Source organism: Toxorhynchites rutilus, chromosome 3 (genome assembly GCF_029784135.1).
Source record: "Toxorhynchites rutilus septentrionalis strain SRP chromosome 3, ASM2978413v1, whole genome shotgun sequence".
In the NCBI taxonomy this organism is placed as follows: domain Eukaryota; kingdom Metazoa; phylum Arthropoda; class Insecta; order Diptera; family Culicidae; genus Toxorhynchites; species Toxorhynchites rutilus.
This window is the reverse complement of record NC_073746.1, coordinates 70,999,397-71,023,594: the sequence shown is the minus strand read 5'-3', so window position 1 is coordinate 71,023,594 and position 24,198 is coordinate 70,999,397. Positions and strand designations below refer to the sequence as shown.

At 37.9% G+C, this 24,198-nt stretch overlaps 1 protein-coding gene and 1 pseudogene across 3 annotated transcripts in view; both read right to left on the bottom strand.

Moving 5' to 3' along the window:
- LOC129779122 (putative uncharacterized protein DDB_G0271606) overlaps positions 1-24,198 on the bottom strand; it is a 634,240-nt gene that overhangs the window by 588,969 nt on the left and 21,073 nt on the right. The gene's annotated exons all lie outside the window — the stretch shown is intronic.
- Positions 19,150-19,338, bottom strand: LOC129780901 (U4 spliceosomal RNA; annotated as a pseudogene).

Genomic DNA, 24,198 nt, shown 5'->3' with positions numbered 1-24,198 from the left:
ACTAACGTTCCTAGATGAACTTCGCCGTCTCAACGTAAAATTACTTGCGTCATTACTATTAGTATTTGGTTGAGATTTTTATGCCAGATAACACGCCTTGAATGCAATCTGAGCGGAGAAAATTCTGAAAAAGAAATTTGACGAAAAATTCCCCCAACCAGAACGGGAATCGAACCCGGACCCCCGGCATGTTAGGTGTAACGCTAACCACTTGACCACGGGAGCACATCATTCTAAAAAAAATTAGAAGGCCCAAATTGAAAAAAAAACTAGGTACTGTTCGCGACAGGAAAATTGTCCAAATCTCAGTTCATTTTGCTCAGACGTGTCATGGGGGATTCTTAATATTTTTGTACCTATCGAATGTCAGTGTTGCCACATTTAAATCTGTACCAGAGGGTTCAAAGATCTTTTTCATCTGTACTTTTTTCCCAAAAAATTGTACCAAAAATCTTTACCATCGTAAATATTCGATGTAGAGAAAATAATAATTCATTAGCATGAAAAAAACAGCTCCACAGATGCCGAGAGTGATGCCGAGGAGTGAGGCATAGTGAGAACGTTACAAGGCATCGAAGCGCCGAAAATGCGAGCGAACCGTCAATTCTTTTTACGCATCCAATTTTTGTCTACCCACCCTGCACATGCTGGTTTTCCGAAATTGTGTTTACCTTACGGATTAATAGGGTACGGAATTAATTCTCCACATCTTGTACATTCCCACTTTAGAATCCTGGAAACGCTTCTAACACAACGTTGATGCTTGTCAAATTAGAAAAGTTTCTGGGATTTAACATTGCCGCAGACTTGAGCTCCGAATCATCAAATCGTATCTTTTTCTCATTTGTTTGATCAGCTCCACGAAAAAACTGCGATAAATAACCTTTGAAGCAGAATTAGACTTTGGAAATTTTGAACATCATCTAAAGCAGCCAAATATATCTACATCGATGTTGAAGTTATAGAAACAGAAGCTACTGAACTGTGCGAGAGAAGCAAGGTAACCTTTAAGACTTATTGCTCCCGTGGCCGAGTCATCATGCCGGGGGTTTGGGTTCGATTCCCGTTCTGGCCGGGGGATTTTTCGTCACAGAAAATTCTTCCGACTTGCACTGTGGTCACGCGTATTCTGAAGCTTACCACTCTAGAGTACATTCGAGGCGTGTTATTCTGCATAGAAATCTCAACAGAGGTACTACTAAAAAAATGACGCAAGTAGTGCCACGTTGAGAAGGCAAAAGTTCCACTTGAAAGTTAATGCCATCGAAGAAGAAGAACTGATTGCGAAATCGTCAAACGTTTGAACGACGAAAGCTCGAATAAAACATATAAATTTAAATAAAAACATACCCAGTTATTTTTTTTAGATTTATGAAATTCTATTAAAACCTATCCGTAACCTAAACTATGATATATACTGAAACTAAGTGATACTAAAGCTAAGATTGTTTTTCAAAATTCATCTTACAATTTTTTAAACATATATCAATACAGATTTCCGGAGAAAAACCAAAAAAACAAATATTTTATTGTGGCAACCCTGGGAGGGATAATAGTTATACATTGTGAATTCATTTTAAATAAAATGGGTAAAACTGAGCAAATTTAAAAAACTGGATAAAACTGGATAATATTTAAAAAAACTAGAATATTTTAGGATTTAACTGTTTGACTGGATCGAGGAAAAAATTGGATGAATCCAGTTTGAACTGGACCATTGGCAACGCTGCGTATGCATGAGAAGTTGTAATAATATGGCAAGTTGTCAGCGTTAACATTGAAGCAGCGGAAGCAACTCTTTTGAATTGGACGTTCAGAAAGTTGCGAAAGGTCGTAGAAATGCACGACAAATGAATATGACCAATCTGTCAGTTCAAAAAATGGTTTTTTGAATTATCTCCATAAATCGTATTTTTACTCGTACATTCGCGATCGATAGCAAACGACGCCTCTCAAACTCCAATTAACACGTCACGATATGGGTGACACTTTCCTCGTTCAAATTGAATAGGATTTTCAGAATCAATTTGATAGAATAGACACCTAAATGTAACTATAGGATTTATAGAAACATCACAAAATCTGAACCATGTTTTTTTTTTTATCTGTATTACAGTGACTTTCAACTCATTTGATGGTTCGTCACTTTTACTTCCATTTTTGGAAGAATGTCGGGAGTGAGAATTGAACTCGTGACCTTTAGCGTGAGAGGCATGGATGTTACCACTACGCCAGATCGCCTCCACCTGAACCATGTCTGTATTATAATGTTTATTCTATATATTTTTTTTATTGATTTATAGTACGTAATTTATAGTATAGTACGTTTGTACTGCATTTTTTTTGCGAAACCCATATAATATTCCTTTGGCGTTTCCAAATTATTAAAAAAAAATAGCAAGATCATGTGATTCTAAGCAAATCATAAAAAGAACAGCACGCCTCTATATCAACCGTATGTGCTTGTGTGAAGAAAAATATCTCAACAGCAAAAGCAAACCAGACTCAAGGGCGATGTAAAACAGGTATAGAAATACAGCGCGAAACACGGCGCAAAACTCGGTGCAGAAACGGTGCTGACAACAAAACATTTGATCAGTGTTTCGGAACGTGTTCATTCGCCAGAGCGCATGTGTATACAAGGAGTGAGAGCTCAACTGAGCTCAAAAAATCTTGTTAAACATTAGCACCTCGTTGCATTCAGAAGACTGCTTGTATCCATATGCGTCTATGCAGACCGGAATGTGTTCTCCTAACGCGGACTATAAAAGCGAGAACATTAGCGTTATCATCACTGACGATGGAAACAAACCTTCAGTAGTTAGTTTCCCAAGACTGAAGGAGAATAAATTGCAAAAAAAAAAATGACGTCTCTATGAAAAAAAACAAAAAAACAAACAAACTGACGATGCGTGCTGGAGGCGAATGATTTTTTAAATTTAAATACTCCATACTGCCGTTCTACGCATAGTTGTCCCATGTTCCAAATCAGCAACTGAGAAAAACGCAATCAAAGTTTTCTAGCATATTTGTCTATCAGAAGCCTTAGGCATTTCAGTTTAGCAATACACCGGGTTTTTATGAGCAGTAAACTATTGTCTAATGAAATGTGAAAAGTTTCCATCACTTGAATCAATCAAGCTTGATTATAAGTTTAAAAATTCATGGTGAGACAGTTATGCCTAGAATATTAAAATTGGACAATTGAACTTGATGTTGTTTTTTTTGAAATACTGGTAAGTTTTAAAACATCGTTCTATGAAGACGGGAGTGATCTGCAACATCTTTACAGATTATGAATCTCATTGTTATTAGGTATTCGCTAACAAACTTAACACGTGTTCCGTTAAACTTGTTTTCATTTGTTTGATAATTAGTTCGTTCTTCCAAACCAGAAATGAGCATTAGCCCTGTCGAAAGCGTGACATAAAATTCTTGTACTTGAACCGATTTATTTGATATGGATCTACAAGAAATATATGGTGGGACAGTTATAAATAGAATATCAACATGGGACAATTGAGCTTGATGTTGTTTTTTTTAAAAGCTGGGAACAAACTATTTTTTTGTGTTTTCCGGAAGATATGACATAAAAATATCGTTTATGAAGAAAAGTGAAAATTGTCACAAAGTAACATGGGACAACTATGCGTAGAACGGCAGTATAGTTCTCTATAATATAGTAAAATGATCCTACGCTAACAATGCGATGCCGGCTTACTCGAATTTCCAAGAGTAGAGCTCAGAAAATATAAAATTATTAAAGAGAGACGGATCATGTACGTACGAGTAATGTTAAAATTTCAGGAACTTGTGTTTATAACTGGACTGCGAAATAACTTCAGTCAATACGCTTGTTTATCACTTCAGATATTAGGTCCTATTATGTAAATCGGATCGATCAGTCGATACAATACCTTTCACTATCACACCGAAACTTCATGTGTAGCAAATTTCTTATTTTTTAGCGTTTCTGAAACGCTTCCCGAAGGAAAATATCAGGGAAGCAAACCAAAACAAAATTATTCTCTGAAGATATACAACAAGCAAACCGAACTACTCGAAAAATTATGACACTTGCATCGATAGTTTTCTCTCGGTCCATGCCATCGACTTTCTCGGCATCTATAATAGTAAAATAGAGCTATCGAGCAAGATTTTTATCGACTCGATTTCTATAATAGAGCCCATTATTTTATGCAAATCTATCTTTCGATCTCCGTATGTTATCATCAATATTGTCCAATTCTCCTTATGACCCATCCATCATATGATGGGAATATATCATCAGATATGTCATTATGTCATCTTAGAAAATTTCGGATTCGATTTATAAGCAAATCAAAACCCTTTTTCTACAAAAATAATTTCAATATTTCAATATTTCACGTGACCTGTTTTATGTTTTCTGATAACTGTTTTGTTTACCGTAAAAAAAGTAAAACTGCGTCAAAATATCTTGTCGATGCCAATTTTGATCATTGTTCAGATGGAAAATCCTCAGAATTCAATTCACTTAGACCAAATATTTTGAATTCAAATACGAACAAGGATTTTCGATCCACTTTCATGTAATAATTTTCATGCATTTTCCCTTAAAGTTCAATTAAAAAAAACAGGAAGTGGGTTATATCTATGGTATAACCGCAAGGGTGACGTAGGACTATCGTTGATTTAGAGATCATTTGTTTGAAGTTGAATCTAAATCCATCCTGAATGAATGAATAAATAAATATTTAGGTGACTTCAAAAACGAGAGTGTTACTTTGAAGACTCAAGGTTTTATGCATCCAATATTGGATACAAAAAACCTTGTTCTGAAGAATAATCTTCAGAAGCTTTCCTGTTAACTGCACTTGATTGACAAATCACAAAACCAAATGTATGTGGTCGCAGTATTATATGGATAGAAAACATTAAAATAAACTCGCTTGAATGTAATTTTCAATTCCAAGGGGAACTGGCAGATTATTTTTCAGCAACGATCATTTCTTTCCAGGTTTGTTCTCGATAACCAGCAAACGAAAAGAGTTGCGCGCGTGTATGTGTGTGTGTGGCGGCTGCTTCTATGTCTTCCCGAGGAACCGTATTTCGATGCTGATACTCTCTTGGTCACCTTCTCTTCTCCTTCTGATCGATCGGCTTTTCTGCGCTCCCTCACAGTTAAAACAAACTGATTGCATTTCAGGTCAGGTCAAGCCAGGTAATGAATACCTCGATCCCTCGCCGTTCAGCTCGTTCAGTAACGATGTTGTCTTGTCGATGTCCTCAGGCGTCGTGCACAAATTACGTAACGCAAAAATCCGGATTTTGAACCTCCCCCCCCTTTCGTAACGCAAATTTCTATCTCTAATAAACAGAAAGTAACGCAACATCTAACCCCTCCCCTCTTATCGCGTTACGTAATTTGTGCACGACGCCTCACGAAAAATGAATGGGTTTCACCACCAGAATATCATTTCGGTATGCTTTTCGTGCGTGATTGAATCGAGAGAAGGTGTGGTTTACGATGGCAATTTGGAAGGCAAACTAGAGGAGAATGAACTCTCTGAGTATGAAAATTTCGGCGACTGAGCAATAATCGATTGAAAATTATATAATTTTGGCGATACGAAACATTTCCCGTTTTTCATGTTATGCATCCATTATTGGATACGAAAATATCCTACTGATGGAAAAGAATAATCTTCAGAAGCTTTTCAGCTAATTACACTTGATTGAAAAATTACGAAATCAAATGTATTTGGTCGCTGTGTTCGCCATATAATTAGAAAACATTAAAATAAACTCTTTCGCATGAATTCAATTCCCAGGGAACTGGCAGATTATTTTTCAGCAACGATTAGATCTTTCCGGAATTTTCTCGATGCTGTATGGCATCCAAACGAAAATTCTCGTTTCAGTCTGGCCTGCAAAAAACTTTTCTGAACTCTAATCCATCAAATTTGGAGCCCTGAAAAGGGCCGTTGATTATATGCTAAGCTAATATAGCACCCTCTCCTTGGATTCGACGGGCCAGCTGAATGTCCTTGGGCATGATGTCACGCGTTTTACGTGGATAGCACACAAATTGGTATCTTCGAATAAGCCTCCTGCAGCGTCATAACCGCGGAACTTTGGAAGCGCAAGTCGGTTTTGAAGTCCTGAGCAATTCCACGATCCAAAAGCTGCAATGGTAGCTTGCGGATCAGCAATTCGATCGACTTCCGATAGCGATGAATTTCACGCAAAGTTCCCGGTCGATAGCGATGTGGCTTCTTCACCTATCCTGCGGCTGGTGCGCTTATCCGAGCTGCTTTCGTGGTGCCTTACCACTGAAAGACTAACCTGCTACCTGCTTGGTCCCAAACAAACGAGTCGTCACGGTGCAAGAGTAGAGTAGGAAATGAACGAAAGCAAAGGAAGCGTCATTTTATAACCTGTTTTCGAAGCTATCATTAAGCTATTGAAACAATTTTCCGACTCAATAAATAGCAATCATATAACTCTTGGACATTTTATCTTTTGTATGAAATGATTATCACTGTTCCGTTGATCCGAAGCAGAATGAATCACGCTTAAAGAAGGAATGGATTTTTTCTTGGAATTTACTCAGCAAAAATAATGCCCTTTCCCAACACTTAAAAACGACAAACGGTAAACAGTTTCATCAAAGTGATTTCTTCGATATGGGGATATATTCACTACATCATGTCATGTATTTCATATTCTTCATTATGAAATCCATATCCATGGCAACTATCGGTATCGAATTATCATCGACACCACGATTTTCGCTAAATGCTCCTTTGAGTTCGGCCTGTAAGAAACTTTTCTGAACTCTAATCCATCAAATTTAGAGCCCTGAAAAGCCGGGAACTTTGCGTGAAATTCATCGCTATCAGAAGTCGACCGAATTGCTGATCCGCAAGCTACCTTTGCAGCATTTGGATCGTGGAATTGCTCAGGACTTCAAAACCGACTTGCGCTTCCAAAGTTCCGCGGCTATGACGCTGCAGGAGGCTTATTCGAAGATACCAATTTGTGTGCTATCCATGCAAAACGCGTCACATCATGCCCAAGGACATCCAGCTGGCCCGTCGAATCCAAGGAGAGGGTGCTATATTAGCTTAGCATATAATCAACGGCCCTTTTCAGGGCTCCAAATTTGATGGATTAGAGTACAGAAAAGTTTTTTACAGGCCGAACTGAAAGGAGCATTTAGCGAAAATCGTGGTTTCGATAATAATTCGTTACCGATAGGTGCCATGAATATGGATTTCTTAATGAAGAATATGAAATACATGACATGATGTAGTGAATATATCCGAAGAAATCACTTTGGTGAAACTGCATTATAAAATTATTTGTGTACGAATGCCGCAATCGATAGTCGACTCTAATTTGCGCTGGGTAATTTCCTCGGAGAACTCGATTCCTCCTTTGAACATTAATAATCTCTTTCTGGCAAAACGATGTGGTATGAATCACATTATTTGAATGATAGAATGAAGAAGTTTTCTGCCAATTTCCTTCAACCTCCAAACGTATCTTTCTCCCGTTTGTTGTTTTCGCGTTCGCTAATCCTTTCTCACAACACCCATTTCTCGTTTGAGAAATTGTTGAGTAAACATTGTTTGCCAGTGCGCGTAGAGCGGGAATTCCTAAAGATTCATTGCACTTCTAATAAATTGCCGAAAGACGTGGTCTTACGTTGATCGCACTTGATTGAAAAAATCAAAAACGAAATGTATTTGGCGCAGCATTATATGAGTAGAAAGCAAATAATCGCTCGAAAATGACTTGATTTTCGCGATGTGAAACATTTTCCGTTTTTCATGTTATGCATCCAATATTGGATACGAAAATTTCCACTGATGGGGAAAAAAATATTCAGAAGCTTTCCTGTTAATTGCGATTGATTGAAAAATAACAAAACTAAATGTATTTGGTTGCAGTGTTATATGGATAGAAAACATTAAAATAAACTCTTTCGCATGAATGTATTTTTCAATTCCCAGGGGAACTGGCAGATTATTTTTCAGCAACGATGATAGCAACGAGAATTCCGCGCGTGTATGTGTGTGTGTGTGTGGCGGCTGCTCCGATGTTTCAAGCGGAACCGTGGCATCACTCTCCTCCTGATGGATTCCCTTTTGGCCTTAGGTGCACAAACAGGCTCTTGGTGACACCGTTCATCAGCGTTTTCATGATAAACGAAATTAGCTTCACAACAACAGCGACAACATGCTCCAATCGCTGTTCAATCATAACTGAGTGGATTTCCGAGCGGCGCCCGCTTATATACCGATTGGTGATTTCAATAGCCTGTTTTGAAAGCAATTTTAAGACTATTGAAACAAGTTTTTGGATGAAAAAGTAACAAGTATATGACGCGTAGACATTTTATCTTTCAAATGAAGTGTTTATCATACCATTTCGTTCAGTTGTTTAAGAGCTGTTAACGCTCAAAATCTCGGTCTCCAGCGTAACGCTTTCGTTCTCGAAACTTTGGTTTTACACCCCGGTATAGAAATGAAAGACGTAGTCCTACGTCAAAAACCTACAAGATGACATAGTTGTGATGACATTTTTGTACGTTATTTCTATGCTGAGAAGTGTCCTGCTTTATGCGGCCAAATTATAACTGAAACACTGGTGTTTTGGATACACAATCATCGTCACATAGAACCAGACACTGACAGCAACCCTCATCTGAAGATACTTCTTGCGATAAATTTCCTAGTTCATAGTCCCAGAACTAACGAAAGCGTAATTTTTTAGGGCGCAGTTACAGATTACTCGCCAAACTCATCACGGGTTTTTGATGATTCACCAGATCAACCAACTCTCGAGCGGAGAGTCCACAATTTGAATTGCGAGCGTGTAAAATCGATTCGCGACGCGTTTGTTCCGGGTAGACCATGATGTAAACAAATGAACTTATCCTGACAAAAATGCCTACTTCAATTCTATACTTATTTAGAAAATTGTTATATAGAAATTTTTCAGATTTGTTTGTGCTCAAACTTTATTACCAATATATGGAAGGATGTGGTCTTTCGCTGACTTCGAAGAATCACAGAAGACAGCCAAGGATTGTACATTCTTCCAATACTCAAGCTCCGTTTTGCCCACAATCTTCAAACTAAAATCACCAAAACATCCACAATCTCTTGGTTCTTCAAACTCCTTTCATACTTCCCTCACCACCGATTCCGATTCACTAGTGTCAATACCGCTCACCTCGTTCGGTATCGCCGCGTTGGGCCGATATATTTATTCACGCGACCCCTCTCCGAGTGATATCATCGTGAGCTGACCTTAAACGTAGCATTTGCTCTCGTTTGATTCGGTATGGCCTTCGGGAGGCAGTGGTAGACGGAAGGTACAATTCGCGCGGTTCTTCGCATCCTTCCCTCCTCTCCTCAGGAACCTCGTCGTATTTCGCCGTCTATTGTGATTATTTCTGGATTAAATTGATAAAGGGAAGTACGCTATTCGGCGGCGATATAATTCTCGTTTTCTTAGGTACAATCTTCTCCGTACCTGTGTATCCGTGTATTCAGTGCTTTGTTTGGCGCGCTGGATTCTCCGGAGACCGAGAGGGGAACCATGGATATTATCATGCACATTTAACGACCCTAGCAGAAAAGGTCGAGCCACGAATAGTCTCACTATCGTGCAGGACAGAACACGTCTCTCCGAACAGAATATAGAATACACGTAGGGGAAATTATGTTCGCAGACGGAGTTCACTGCGGAGTCGACGACGGAGAATTCTTCGAAATCATCACGGAACAACACAACATGTGGGGACGCATGGACACACATGGCTGAACCCCTTCTTTTCGGGTCGCATCCTACCTTTGTTGTTGTTGTACCGTGTGTGTAGTGGAGAAAATTTCCACTCTCGGCATCCTCAGAAGACACATTTGTTCTGCTTCGCGATCAACACCGGAGTGAAAATGGAAACTGCCTTTTGGAAGTGCCGGAGACACAAGTGTGCATGGGATAAGATTGAAGCAGGTCTGCGGCACAGAGGAGAGGAAAAGAAAAGACAAGAAAATAAAACAGAAAAATCAACGGCAGCAGTAGTAGTAGTGGAGTGCAAGCAGAACAGAAGCGGCAGATGTCAAATATAGTGAAAAAGAAGTCGCTTTTATTGCCTCTGCCCATCCGTCTTCATGTCTGTTTACTCGTTTGCTGTAAGTTGAACACAGTTTGGATAAACGCTGCTGCCGTCTGGTGCAACATTCTGGATTTGCGCTACCGAAGCAGTTTAAAGTTACTGTTTTTTTGTTGTTGAAATTACGTCCGTTAGTTGCACCAGGTCCAGAGCTCATACTCGTAAGCTGTCACTAATTTACACCCGTATCCAATCTGTTCCCCATTAAATCATATCATCCGATATCCTGCCCCACTCACAATGCCTAGGCCAAATATAACATTCGTCCGGTGAAATTCAAAACAGATTACAGTAATCACTAGTGTACCGTTTTCATTGAATCCTCGTAAGCCATTCTACCGAAAGCGCCAGATTCCACCATCTCTCCTCCCCCTCATGAAGTTACTTTTGTTTAATACATTTTATTTGCTTATCCCAGATTCACAGCTCCCCGGAGAGAATAATTTGAGGCTGGGGACGTCACACAAGAACGGCGGCAGTCTGCACTAAAAATGAACGTTGGTATAGATGTGTTGGTTGATGCAGGGTGGATGCCGAAATGGGAGTAAAATGTAAGACCACCACCGGAGTGTGCACAGAACCTAGGGCGGAAGAAGGTAACGTTTTGCCGGGTCCAAAGAGACAGAGAGAGGGATCGTAAGAAAATAAATCTCTGCATCGGACGCCTGGGCTGGTGTGTATGCACTGAACATAATTGTGTTTATGAATGATATGGAGCGTGAATGTTACTACTCCTAATGGTTCGTGATTCGTGTTTCCTAACCGCCGCACTGCCCTTTTGTTTTGGTTCTGTGCAAGGAATGACATCATTATCATTTGCAGTGCAACTGGATATGTTATCTATTTTGTAGTTCGGAAAATATAGTTCTGTGTTCTGACAGCTGTTAAAATTGGATGTACTCCAGAATTGTCGCGTCCTACTCCAACTTCAGAGAATATAATCCTTACATGAGGTAGAAAAACGTATTTAACTTTGATAAAAAATAAAATATTGAACAGTTTAAAAAATGGTAGCAATATAGTTGCCACTGACCGTTACCCCAAAAACACTGTTTTCCGCGGTTTTGTAAGTTTACTTCATTGCGCCTTTGGTTATGCAAAAATTAAAACATCATTTCTAATGCGCATTTTTTTTTTTGAATAGACTTACAAAGAAAAAATTGAAAATTTGAATCCTAGATAGAACGCTTACTGTGAAAAACTTATCAACTTGTTGCATTTTCAACAGAATTTTCTGCCGGCACTCTGAAATCTCGGTTTTTCCACATGAAAACGACTTGCAAATTAATATCGTACATTTTTCGCAACCCTAAAAAAAGATGTACAGGTGAACTTCGATATAACGCACCATCGTAATAACTTACCCTCGTTATAACGTACCCTCGATATAACGTACACATTTTCAAAGTCCAAAGGAATAATTTTGTAAATAGTTTTTTCTTGAAAGAACAATAAATTATCTGTATTTTGATACTAAAGCTTGTTTTGTACCTTTAACCAATCCCGGAATACAACTGTTTCATGATTCCGGATTCTAAATGAATCAAACTTCATTCAACAGTACGAAGGGAACCATCATGAGAAAGGTTGGTTTCGTCTTCTAGTTGAAATTATTCATTAACCTTACTCAAACAGCAACACAATAAGGTAATATAAGCCACGTTTCTGAGTTCTTTTTTATGCTTCGATATAACGTACAATTCGATGCAACGTATAATTTTGAAACCACAATGTAGGTTATATCGAAGTTACCCTGTATTGCCAGATACCTTTAGAAGTCTTTGGTCATGCAAAACATTGAAAAAAATAGTTTTTGTCTAAGATAAGATCAGACAATAGGGGGTCTTTTACGGACCAAATTTCTGTCAGATACGGACCAAATTTCTGTCAGTCATTCTGATTTCTGATTGGCTGATTTCGATAAATTTTGTAAACAAAGCCGATTTTTTCAGTGTTGCCAATAAAAAAATAGCGTTGGATTTGTATTGAATTTAGAAAAAGTGGATTTAATGAATATTACAATATTTAGTTTAAAAGAAATGTGAAGGAATTATATGCAAGTTTGTATGTGTTTTTTTTTCACAATGGAGTAAAGTGAACGGCAAAACACTCATTTGTCAATTTAGCTTCGTTAGGTCCCTAATGCGATTTCATATTTCGGAATATAATTTCCATTGCTAAGAAGAAATAAAAATTCTCATCATTCACTATGCAGATGGCAGAGTTGTTAACTCTAGCTCGTAAATATGAAAAAAAAAAGATGGTTGATACCATCAAGGTTGTGTTTTGCTGGCTACCAATTGTTACACTGCTGACATGTTCTTTCCCGCTGACTTATTTTGATGATGTAAAGAGCTACGAATTTTGTTCTGTTCTGTCGAGGAAAGTTTTCGCTTCATCGACGGTGTACTCATAGTCGAATTCAATATTCATGTCATCAACATTATCACTAAAATTAGATGAAGCTGAAATTCGATATGATGTCGATGCTGCTTCACTGTCCATCAATTTCTGGGCTGAACATTCTTCTCGCCGCTTTGATAGCAATTCCATCAATCCAACAAGATGTTCTTGTGTATCGGCTGTATGCGAAGCAATCGGTACTACGGTCATGTATTGCGAAAGAGTCACGATTTTCAAGTTGTTTCTGAATCACAATGGAGTTGAGAGCCGTTGTTTTGCACGAATCAACGAGAAAAGATTCTCCAGACAATCTTGGACGAGTTGTTATGGATATTATTATTATATTATAGATATGGGTATATAAAAGATTTATTTTGCCTTACTGTAAATATGTTAAATCATTAAATTCGCACCAACCAAATGTTAAGATTCATAAAAAAAGAAATTTAAAAAAATCCGAAATTTTATAATATTTGGCAACTCTGGCATCTTCATGTCATGGCTTCGTTTTTGTACGACGAAGAAGAGTAAGAAGCTAGTTGTCTCATCTTGTCTTAGGTTTTTGTTAGTGGCAATTATGAAGGTGTGAGGGACCCAGCTAAAAGTCATGTTTACGTGAGGTGTTAATTCTTGAGCATACGACAAGTCATAGTCTAGATCAGGGGTTCTCAAACTATTTTAGGCAATAGACCCCTTTTCCAGAATTAAATTATACCTCAGACCTCTATAGCCAAATTTTTTAAACAAAATTTATTCCTTGTTTTTGTGTTGCTCATACAAAATTCTTACTAATTTAAAGATTTGCGGATGGTTAACCCTCACAACTATATTGCCACCCACTGAAAATATTTTTTGCCGCATTTAGAATACTGTTTCAATATTTCGCTCAACCAAAGACTTCTAAAAGTAACTGGTAATACTCCAATTTTTTTGGGCTGCTAAAAATGTACGATATTATTTTGGGAGTCATTTTTATGTAAAAAAATTTTTCAGAGATTTCAGAGCGCCGGCAAAACAAATCGGTTTAAATTCGTTGAACATGCAACAAGCTGATAAGTTTTTCACTGTAAGCGTTCTATTTAGGATCTACCGTGTAAGTACATGCAGTGTATTTGATGAAAAATTCAACTTTCATATTTTTTCTTTGTAAGTCTATAGAATTGTTTTAATTTTTGTATAACCAAAGGTACAATAATATGAACTTACTAGGCAGCGGAAAGCAGTGTTTTTGGGGGTTAACGTTGCTTTCTCGAGGTAGGTGAAGAAGAAGTTTGTATTAAGTGTGTCCACAAAGGTCCTTCTCAGGACTAGAACTGCAAACATTTAAAGTCTCTATGATCCAACACAATCAATCAATCAATATCTATCAGTCCATCATGGTCAGATTTATCATAACCAAGTCGTTGAAGTTGAAGTTGATACATTAGCCTTAAATTCGTTGAACCGATCAATAGATATTCTTCCATCGCTTACGTACTCCCTAATGAGTAGTTCAGTAGTTCATCCATCTCGTCATACAACGTTCTAGGATCCGTTTCGGTAATCTGTATAATGTCATAAACACAATCATTCACGAACAGTATACCATCATTCCAATAGCTCGTTCTAGGTACTAAGGGTGCTTATACACTGTTTGACCAAAGCCAAATATTTTACTCTTTTTGACAGATAAAATTTGATCAACGTGTACTGATCAAATATACACTCGACAAAAAAATTAGAGGAACAGAGTGCGAAGTTGGATATTTTAAGATAGTATTCTAGTTTAGAAATTTTAAAAAATCAAAATTATTTTCCTTCATATTTTTGTAGTTTATGCATTCAAGAACATACCCTAGAATGGACTTATCGAAAATCCTTTTACTTACCGAGTTAGAGCCATTTTAGTGATGCGGTATCTAACCGGGTACAGCCATAAGAATGAAAACGCGTTTTTCTCGAAACCAGTTTTTTCAAACTGGCGTACACGATATCTCTAGTTCTACTGAACCGATTCATGTCGAATTTATATGGGTACAATCTGCAGGCATCTCTCTATCGCATGAATCTCTAAAAATATTAGTTTTTAAATTTTACTATTTTAAAAAAATCGGAGAACCCCAGAAAAAACGTTTTTAACCGCATTTTGTTTTTCAAACGGCCGCCATTTTGTCAAAGAAGATATTTTTGACTTGTCCGAGGTTCATGCGATAGCGGCATCTTTACTCATTCAGAATCTATGCGATTTTTGTTTGTTTCAGATAACCAGAAGAGCTGGAATCGTGTACGCCATGGCTCTACTTTTTTTGAACCCTCTCACTTCATCAACTCTTAACTATTCTAGTTATGAATATCATTTCTCCCTTCAATTTTTGTTTTATTGTTAAAAGATAAATGAACGAATGATGATATAATAGATAGTAAAAATTTTCTTTGTTTTACTTTTACGAAACTCGAAAAAACGTCCGAAATTCGTGTCTCTACACTAGAATACCCCCTTAAGTTAATTTTGACATGCTGTAACTTCGTGTAAAATCAACGCATATCGATGAACCGAAATACGATGTACATCATTCTGAATTTCAGGACTAATACTATTCGTTGCTAACCAGCTCAACATCAAATCTAATTATTTATTTATTTATTTATTTATTCAACCAGAATACATGACATAAGATATTTGTCTTTTAAAGTGTCACTAACGCAGCAAAATTGTTCACACAATGACTAGCAACCATTACTACATATTATTCAACTTAAATCTAATCTATTGATTGAAAAATGATAAGCAGCCATTTTTGAACATTACTTCATGTTTAATACGTCTCAAATTGGAAGGTAAACTATTCCAGTTCACCACACTCCTCAACTATAAATGAATTGCCGTACATAGCTGTACTATGGATAAGTACCACAAGGTTGCAGGTCCGCTGACTTCGAGATAGATGTAGTTTGGAGAACAAGTAGGAAGGTCTCTGGCGATTCAATATCCTGAATAGAAACAAACAAGCACGCATGTTGTAGAAGTTACGGAAGGGGCAACCAATTAGGTCTTTTTGCAAATGGCGCACTGTAGCCATACGATTTAAACTGAACACGTATCTCACACAATCGTTCAATGCCACTTCTAGCTTTGATCTCATCGCAGAACTCATGTTAAAGTGTATTACATCTCCATATTAACCTTATTAACCAGCTTTCATTTGGTCATTTGGCATTTGGTTTTCTGCAGAACCTTCCCATACAGATATATTTTAGTTTGAATGAAAAATTACCCCTTCGTCTTTCATGATGAATTATTCAATAAACAACCATCGCACCGCAAATCGAAAGACAATTTTGAAAACTTCAATAAATTCTGCACAAGAATAATTTGTTACTTTGACGAAAAAAAATTTATATACATTTTTACAAATGACTAATGGGCTCCTCGTGTTGACCATCTCCGAGAACATTCGTTATCACAGCAGTCTTTTGTGCTTCTAAGTCGCAGCATGCTTCAAGAAATCGTTTAATCCTCCAAGACACTTTATGTCTTTACTACATACTTTGTAGAAACCAGCATGCTTATCGGTGCTCTGAGAAAGCCAGCTCAGTCTGGCCTCCCAATCCCTTCGGTGAAATCAGTGATCCATTTTGAATAACTGTTTCAACAAAACTATCATAAACTAGCTTTCCAAACCAACAGAATTTTTGTTTAAATTTGGAAAAATCTGGGCAAAGTGCGGAAAGTCTGGACTAGACAAAAGACGGTCTGTATATCTGGACCCATTACCAAAGTCTGGAAGATTCCAGACAAATCTGAAGGCTGGCTACGGGTAAACGACCCCCAAAATCAATTTACGGTCATGTCGACCCCTGAGAAACCACTTTGCGAACCCCTGGTCTAGATACTTGCGGAAAGGTACGAAATACTTAAAAAGAATTAAACACATGTCTAATATCACAGTCCTCAATATCTAAATCACGAAAAGAATAACCATGTACTCGAAGGGCATTGAACAATTTTGAAAGGCAGTATTTTGGATGAGCATGAACAAGTGCCCCAATACCTTATAATCAGCAGTATGTAAAATATTTAGTAGAGTACCCAATAAGACAGAATTCTTATATGGTGAAAAACGCAATGAAATAAAATTATGGGAAAATAACTCAAATTGCATTCTATTATGGTGTATCGTCAAAACAAATTTCTATTGAAAATTCAAAATTAGGCGTCGTGCACAAATTACGTAGCGCTAAATATTCGGATTTTGGGCGCTCTCCCCCCTACGTAACGCAATTTCCTATCTCTAATACACTGTAAGTAACGCAACCTTGACCCCCCTTTTCGCGCTACGTAATTTGTGCACGACGCCTTTTTTGGTATTTCGAAATTTTGATTTTTTTTTAATTTTAGGACTTTGTACTGCTCCGATTTTTATTAAAATTTATGCGTCCCTGTTTCTTGAGTATATTGAGTATGAGTATTGCGCAATACAAATTGAATGTTTTATGATTTTACTACCGTAGAACCCCGATTATCCGTGGAATCGAGTGGCATAGCCACGGGCTTAAAAATAAAGAGCAAACATGAAAACGCATATTTTAGCCTGAAAACTATGTTTTACTAATCAGAAATCATTAAAGTTTCCTTCTGTAAGGTCGTATACACCAGTGATCAGATACTGTAAAACCTAGACCAAAATAAAAAAGCAAAACTGCCACTTACTGACAAATTTCGGGTAAGCCTATACAGTCACCATGGAACTCACGTTCGCAGATCGTCAAGGTTCTACTGTATTTCAAAATTTAAATTTGTTTAAATTTTGAAACCTAGTAATGCTTTAATTTTTAATGAAATTTTGTCGTACCTTTTTTAATATGTATGTTTTGTTTTTAGAAATGTATGAACATTGCGCGTTATAAAATAAATCTAATAGAGGTCGACCCGACCCCCTCAATTGCAACAGCCATTCATAACACAAAATGTTTGTTTTGAATCATAGGACCTTCGGTCGGACTAGGACCACCTTCCGTATATAGAACTTTTTTTTTTGTACGTTAAATGCCTAATTTGTTTTCATTTGCTTAATTAGTTTTCGAGTAATGCGGAAATTTGTGTTTCATTTGTATGGCAGCCCCCCTAAGAGAGGGGGAGAAGTATCTAACCACCGAAAAATCATTTATTGTACCCTAAAACCTTTACATGCTTAATTTGGTTTCGTTTGCTTGATTAATTCTCGAGTAATGTAGAAATTTGTGTTTCATTTGTATGGCAGCCCCCCCTAAGAGAGTGGGGAGGAGTATCTAGCCACCATAGAAACATTTATAGCATCCTAATACCTACATATGCCTAATTTGGTTTCATTTGCTTGATTAATTTTCGAGTAATGCAGAAATTTGTGTTCAATTTGTATGGCAGCCTCCCCTAAGAGAGGGGGGAAAACCACCGAAAAAACGTTTATTGCACTCTAAAACCTTGGTTATTGCGACATATGTTGTGTTATATATCATTAGACAGGAAATTTATCCAGAATGCTTGAAACATGAACAGTGAATATAGTAAAAAAAAGTTAAAAATTTGACGATTTAATTGGGTATGTTTTCTTTCGATTGCACTATCCACTCGCTTCCTCCCCAACGCAACGAGCAATCTTTTTACATAAATTCGGGCGTTAGCTCATAATGTGAGTTGATGCGTAAAATAAATCATTCTCCATTTACCGATAATAGGCATTAATTTTATATTATATTGTATGTTGTCCAATCAATTTGTGCTCAATTCATGTTTTTATCGTGTAGGTCTCACTACTAACAATTTGTGTAATTGTGGTCCAGGATGTCATAATATCGAGTATGTTGTTTGGTTATGTGCAATAAATGAATTTAAATGACTGCTGATTTAGAAGATCGAAAGTGTATACCCACGTAAATCAGATTATGATAGCTTGAGTAGTCGCGATCTTACAGAGCTATAAAGTTATTACAAACAATGTTCCGGACAACGTGGTAACGAAGGAGATAATGCTATTTTTATCTATAATATATTTTTGTGGTCGTAGATTGATTTGACTCAGGCTTATACTTATGTAGGTCTCAACTATTTAGACTTGTGTTTAAAAATGATACATGATGACTCTTTGTCTTCTTCTGCATGATTGAATAAACAGAAGAACAGGGGTAGTAATGGCTTTAATGGTATTTTTGTGTACATTTTTGAACAGAATGCGGTACCGAATTCTACCACGTTATGTCATCTAACCCGCTTAAAGGATACAAGTACGTACAGGAAACGGTTTTTCCAGGGCATCCATTTGATGTATAAAGAGAAAAAAATATAGATTTTGAACAATGAAAAACTCAATTTAAATGCAATTACTACACACAATCACAGTCCTATGTCAAGATCCCGTCCGTGTCCCTAGGCTCAGACTAATCAAATATTCTAGATATACATATAAACTCTTAACAATAAAATCATTTTTTGTGAAGGATTCATTCAAGATTTTTTAGATTAACGGTAAATACACCGTTATTTATGTTATTTTTCTGAAATGATGGATTGATCTTCCAGTACATCATAATCTAATTTTTAAATTTGAATTCAGAGTTACGATTTTTTGAAAAAAAGGTTAATAACTCTGCATACGCCCTTCTAAAAAAATATTGATGGGTTATACCTATATATAACCGCAAGGTTGACGTAGGACTACCGTTGGCATAGCAATCAATTGTATTTTTTCAATTAGCAGTAATCCCACCTCGGATGTTCCTCATTGGGTACGATATCGCCGCTGCGCAGAGCTATCTTTTGTGGGTATTGATTAAAATATTGATTAAAGTAGTGAATGAATGAAACTATTACGAATTCATGCATTGTGGTAGTAGTTATCGCAGCAACATTTTGCCTAATCTCCAAACGGTATGCTTAGAAGTTCAGTGAGCTGGCGACATGAAGAGATATCTTCCAATTCAGTCTAGAATAATCGAGCCAAAGCGTTGCATTTGTACCCACTATTGTAGACCGTGTTAGCAAAACGAATTCTGGAGTGTGAAAATACATAGGGGTATAAAAGTATTGCCGACTTAAATGTATCTGCAATGCCGATTTTCCCAACTTCTTGGTTTCGGAATCTGTATTGGGAATACACATTCTGGTTTGCAAAAATGCAAGCGAGTACAAAAGTACCCGTAGTTATCCACAGGCTCCATGGTTTTCAAGTCTGTGTTTGGGAAACATTCCGATTTTCAGAAACGCAAGCGAGCAATGCCGGTTTCCCCTGGATTCATGGTTTTGAAGACTGTGTTAGGGAAACATTCATCTATTCCAGCGATCGTACCTCAATCGTTGCATAATCATAACTGAGTGGATTTCCGAGCGGCACTCGCTTATATACCGATTGATGTGATTTCAATAGCCTGTTTTGAAGGCAATTTTAGGGCTATTGAAAATAATATAACGCGAAGACATTTTATCTTTCGAATGAAGTGTTTATCATATCATTTCGTTCAATGGTTTAGAAGCTATTAACACTCGAAATCTCGTTCTTCGGCGTAACGCATTCGTTTTCGAAACTTTGAACTTACACCCCAGTATAGAAATGAAAGACGTAGTCCTACGTCAAAAATCTGTCGCAATTCAAATTAAACATATGATAATGAAAATTGTGAATTTGGGTATGCTGCGTACGTACAAGGTTCATCAAAAATCGGAGAGGGTCAGGGCACCGACCCGCGCCCGTTTGACGTGTTATCGCTCTTTATTCAGATTGGGCTTTGGTGCTACTTCATCTTCTATTTTTAGACGGCAAAACTTAGGGAACAAACATTGAGTGGGATTTAGCGCATTCGGATAATGTTTGACATTTTACAATTATTAAACAATTTGTTTGACATATACAGGGTCTTTCAGATTAAACGCTCACGCAACAAATTTTAATAACTTCTACAAAAGTGAACAGATTTTTATTTTTAAAAACGAAAATAAAGCTTATTTTGGGACATTTTTGATTTGACCACCCCTTTTTTCGATAACGCGTTTTAAACGGCGAACAAAATTCTTCATGCACAACTCTAACATTACGACTTCAATGCTGTTGAAAATCCGAGTTATTTCTTCTTTAATTTCCTCCAAATTTTGTGGCTTATTAACATAGCAACGGTCCTTCACGTACCCCCAGAGGAAGTAATCGAGTGGACTTAAATCCGGACTATACGGCGGCCAATTCCATCCACAGTTAAACAGAGCTGGAAAGCGATTTGAGATGACGCGATCTCTGAAAACTGTACGCAGAAACAACAACGTTTCATCAGCGGTATGAGGCTTCGCTCTGTCCTGTTGGAAGATGAACGTTTGAAATTAGGCATGGCCATCATGACAGGGAAGATTTCATCTTCCAACATTTCCCGATAGGTAGCGCCAGTGACTTCGGTTGCTCGTGTAACACGATTTCACTAAAAATACATGTTCTTGTAATTTGTACAGCTTTACACCATCCGATCTGAATGCAGTGGTACCATCGACGAAGCGAAAAAAAAAATTTATAAGGAGTTATTCGATTTTTTTTTTGCGTGAGAGTTTAATCTGAAAACCCCTATATCTAATTTTCTTTGTTGTAATAGATAAGTACAAAGATTTTCAATCAATTGATGCAAACATCTTTGCGTTCTATCAAGAAATGGTCGAGTTCGAAATCTTTCATTATTTCTTGCATGTTCTGTGTTCATATTTTCATTTTACCGTCCATATACTTCTGTTAGACAAAGTGCTACGTCATAATGTGTAACCAAATAGTTCTCTCAATTTAGGGATAATAAAATTGAAATAAATGTTGGGTAGTGAATACCGGGTTAATGTCCTTCAGGTAAACGTATTTAGACGAATGTTATTTATAAAACCTTCAATTTTTATTGTGAAATATTCATTCCACCATACCTATCCCACTAAACCTCGAGCATGTCTTCTACATTCATTCGACAGACAGTACCATATCACCCAGGAAAGACCATACCGAAGAGGCAAACACTCACGTTCGCTTGCGAACCCCCCTAAGCAAATAAAAGCAACAAAATAATAATAAAAAAATAAACTTCGCCAAACAAGAATCTTGATGGTGATATTCGATATCCCATCGCTGTTATTTTTTCCCTGCCCGAAAAAAATCGTAATCACGACTCGTTCATATGGAATATCAGTCTTCCGTGAATACCACCGCATGGACCAACGCCACGGTTCGACCGGACGTGCCGCAGCAGTCCTCAACGCAGCGAGCGAAGCCACGAGCACTTTTCTTCCTTCTGCCTCTCTCTTCCCTCTTCCTAATGATTAGAGGTAGTTTATTATCGTCGTATCAACAAGAGTGGTTCGTGATTGAATTGTAAGTCATTTGCGGTGCACACCGGAGGCAGTTAAGAGATACTTCGGTTCTACAATGTCTGCAGCGAGTGATAGACATCGCCGGTGCCGGTTCGCATTCGCCAGCTGACGAAGTTTTTCGGCCATTCGATAGCGCGCTTCGCCTTCAAGTTGTTACGAAATTCCCACGAGCTTATATCTTTCAGCTTTTTTTTTCTTTTCGGGGTGAGATTTAGATTGTATAACATTCGCGCAATTGAGATCGCAAATTTCATCGGACCTCATTCCAGGCCCCGCTCCGAGGCAAAGTTTTCGTTGCATTATGTGAGTTTAATTGGATAGGAGATTAAACTCACATAAGGCAATTTCTTTCTAATAACCTCCTCAGTACCGGGGTCCGAAAGTTCAAATGTTACATTTATGTGTCTTGGGAGAGAAAAATGATCGAATGAAACAGGACTGAAAGAGTATGGACCATCGCAGCAAATAAGGCGATATTATTAATGATCAATAAAGCAAACAAGAGTGTGGTTTAATCGAAGCCACGATGAGTCATCATCATTCCTCCGGCTCGACTCAAACCTTTGACGGACATTCGCATTCGATAGTTTGAGCGTCTTATCTTCCATAGCCGATCCGGCTTTACAGTCAAAGCACGATAAATAAAATTAAACAACAGAATGAAATCAAACGAGTACTAGTCACTCTCTTCCCTCGTGCTCTCTTACTCTTTTCGTTTCTGCGTTAATCTGTTTGTGTACGTGACTTGCTGTTGGCCCATTGGCGAATAAACGATAAGCTGCTATAACCCACTACCCCGTCGTCGCTTGGTTTGTGTAGTGAATCTGGCGATTCCGCGCGGTATACTCCTAAGATCCCAGCGATCGTGTCGTCGAGATAAATCACCAAAAAGGCCAGCCGAGCCAGCAGCAGCAGCATCATCACCGCCAGCGCTGTAGATGATTATCGAAATCAACTTTATCACGCTCGTACAAACACACCGAGAAAGAGACCGAGCGAGGGAAGCAGTATCAATCGCAAGAACACAAAACAAAAAGATCATTCGATCGTTTGCCTCGCCACCACCTAATCGACGACGCATAGAGACGCAGACGGTACGAACTCACGACGCCGAACGACGACCGCCTCTACACACAGCGATGCGAATGCGTATACATTTTCGCTAGGTTTGTGTTCATTTGTTGTTGTTTCATTGTTTGTTTTATCAATTGCTGCGCCCATATGTGTTGCGGTTACTTTCTCTATATCTGAGCCGAACAGTTGAATGGACGAACAAGCAAACAGGCAATAGCCGCGAAAGGGCCCACACCACTCTATGCACCGTGAGTGGAAGCAGTCTTTCTAAATGTCACGTTGCATTTCGCCGCTCAGTGTCCGGTGAGCGGTTGTTCTAATATCAAAACGGCACACAGTAGAAAATAATTGGTGAAATGTGGTCAAAAAATTTGTCATCATTCCGTTCTATCAGGTGATTTTGTGCTGTTTAGTTTCTCAGCGCATTGTTTTTGACAGATCACACGTGATTCATGCCATCATTGGATTTTATTATCAAAATCTGTATTTCATAGCAAAGACACATCTCCCCTCATTTCCGAAGAAATAATCCACAAATTATCCTATTCAGCATCTTTCGCAGAATGGCGACAAAAAAATCCATAATCGATTGTGTTGGTGGCAACTATAGCATTCGAAATGGAGTGCATTTTCACCTTCAGTCTTCAACAAAGGAATGCAGCTTTCACTGCTGAAAAATGGCTTCTTCCCATTCGGCTAGCAATGTGTTGTATTTCGATACCACATTTAATCCGCAAAAAAATGCGCGAGTTCGTGAAAATTTTATGATCGATCGGAAAGTCACCAAACATCAATAACCACAAAAGCTCTTCTAAATTCACATGAGCTTCCCACCGACAAACAAATTATAAAAATCAGTTTGTTTTTTTGACGTAGGCCAAAACGAGCAACCAAAAGCGCAGCTATGTATAGTTTGAATAAACCCATCACCATCTCTAGAAACACTGAATGCAAACATAGGCGATTCCACATCTATACACCTTTTTAATTACTTTGTGCTGCATCGGGTTACGATTCTCTTGTAGATGCCATGAAAATTGGTTTCCTGCTGCTATCGCTACCTCTGCTAAAGATACTGGGGCTGCGGACATGCTCTCACTCCTTCTGGTCTGCTTTGCTTCCCGGTTATAAAATAAATGAGCGGTTCGGAACGAAGCGAGCGAAATTTATTCCAATTGACTAGCTGTAGAATCCTACGTCAAAAAGCAGTACAAAT